This window comes from Mus caroli, unplaced genomic scaffold (assembly GCF_978045245.1).
Source record: "Mus caroli unplaced genomic scaffold, Mus_caroli_1 scaffold_17, whole genome shotgun sequence".
NCBI classification, from domain to species: domain Eukaryota; kingdom Metazoa; phylum Chordata; class Mammalia; order Rodentia; family Muridae; genus Mus; species Mus caroli.
This window is the reverse complement of record NW_028227272.1, coordinates 40,835,496-40,837,779: the sequence shown is the minus strand read 5'-3', so window position 1 is coordinate 40,837,779 and position 2,284 is coordinate 40,835,496. Positions and strand designations below refer to the sequence as shown.

The 2,284-nt window shown below is 44.2% G+C and overlaps 1 non-coding gene across 1 annotated transcript; it reads left to right on the top strand.

Moving 5' to 3' along the window:
• Positions 1-540: 540 nt before the first annotated feature.
• Positions 541-669, top strand: LOC115029634 (small nucleolar RNA SNORA17). The gene has a single exon (XR_003835199.1). It is a non-coding gene; the product is annotated as a small nucleolar RNA SNORA17 (small nucleolar RNA).
• Positions 670-2,284: the final 1,615 nt, after the last annotated feature.

Here is a 2,284-nt window from a genome sequence, read left to right as displayed (position 1 = left end):
ACATCAAGGATGGTTGGTGACCACCTCATAACACAACATGAATTTAGTCTAACTTCAGGAGTTTCAGTATCTGAGCAGTCTTGCCGACACCTAAAAGCCCCAAATTCAGTCTCTTCTAAAACTCAAGGAAAATCTAAAATTTTCTTTTAGGTTTATTTGTTTTATGTGGGTATGTGTGTGTGTGTGTGTGTGTGTGTGTGTGTGTATGTACATATGTATATATATATATATATATATATATATATATATATATATATATATACACATTGAGAAAGAGAGAGAGAGAGAGCCTGGTACCCATGTAGGTCAAAAGAGAATATAAGACCCCTTGGAAATGACGTTCTGGTTGGTTGTAAGCCAGCATATGAGTATTGAGGAACAAGTCTGAGGCCTCTGTAAGAACAAGTGCCTTTATCTGCTGAGCACCTCTCTCCAGCCCCAGCAAGGCAGACTTTCAGCTGAGTCCCAGTATCATAAAACTGGAACTTACATGACTCCAGTATACAATGGTGAACAAATGAAGTGAAAGTTCCCTTTCTATGTGCCCCTTGAGACCTTGCAGATGTGGCTGCTGTGTCACATGTGCAGTAGGTGGCACAGAGGGGAGAGACTATGTCTATGCTCAGTGCTCTGACCTATGAACATCTGAGTGATTAGTAGCCTAAGATTGACTGAGACTACAGTAAGTCTGGCACCAGGGGGCTTGGTCAGGGAGCTAGCCTGAGATGATCACCAACCCAGAGCTTGGGCAAGCAGCAAGCCAGAGACTAGAAGGATGCCTTTTGGGAACGTTTGGGGATGTGTTGATATCTGAGGGCTGTGTAGAACTGGCCCCACCCCTCTCTCAGTCATCAAGAGAGAGCTGGCCCTGGGGGCATGACAGGAGAGCCTTAGCCACCCTTACACCCTTAGCCATCTGCAGTACTCAGGAGAGCTTTGAATTGGCCCACCCCATCTATGAACTGCTGGAGTGCATGAAGGACCCAGTCCTACAAATCCACAATTACAGGATCTCCATAACACAGGACAACAACAGGATATCCAAGATGATCCCCGGTGAGGTTCCAGTATTGATGGAGTGACAGAAGCCAGGGGCCTCGTACCAGGCCAGCAGGTCATTGCAGTGAACATTTATTTGCAGGCATAGAAGTGTGGACAGAGGTATACTGTGGGACACACGACAGCTTCCACAGTAAGCTTGTGTCTCTCTGTTGTGGGGGAGGTTGGAAGGGCAGAGAGTGGGTCTGAGGGGAAGGGGAGATGGGTGGGGTTGGGGTGCATGATGTGAAATTCACAAAGAACCAATACGGTTTTTGTTTGTTTGTTTGTTTGTTTGTTTTAAAAACCCCATCTACAATGAAGAGAAATTGGACTAAGGCAATAATGAAGCCTACAGGAGCAGACACCAGACACTGTGTCTTCATGTCTAGCATCCAGGGACCAGGATGTCATGAAGTTGGCTCCAATAGACATGGACAGTTCTACTTCTATGACCCCCCTACCTGTAACAGACATGGCCTTTCACCTAGGCTGGCTTCTCTCTGTGTCTACAGCTTTATTTAGCAAATGTCCTGTGATATTTAGCATCTCTAAAAATCCTCCAATTTCTGTTACAACGTAAGCTTTATACTGATAGCTTTACATACCACCTTCTCAAAGGGTGACCCTCGGGGAAATTGAATCTATGTGCTACTTGGCCTCACAAACATTTTAATCTTTTGAGGGCTCTAATACTATCATATTAGAACCTCATTATTAAGATACAACTTATCCCTAATTATGTCCCTATAGGTCCTATATATACAGTTATGGTTAGATTGTTGGTTAGGGCTTAACATGAATTTTGGGGAGACACAGCCGAGTTGCTAGCATATTCCTCTATGGTCTACTCCTCTATTCATTGTTAATTCAGTTTCTACTTCCTGCCCAAGTCAACTACTACTGTATTATTTGTCTCTATAGAATTTCCTTTTAGGGTGCATTTTATACAGATAGGATTGTGTAATCCACCTCCTCTCTTCCACTAGAGCTAGAAAGCATTGCCTCTGTGCAGAGTAGGTAAGCACTCTACCACTGAGCTACAGCCCCAATTCTTGTGTTTCCTTTTTCTGTTTTGTTGGTTGGTTGTGGTTTTGAGACAAGGTCTTGCAATGCAGCCAAGGCTATGCTTGAGCTTATTATGTAGCCCAGGCTGTTCTCAAACTCTTGATCCTCTGCCTCAGTCTCCTGAGTGCTGGGACTCCAGGCCTTTGCTACCGAATCGAGTACCTATACACTCTTGTAT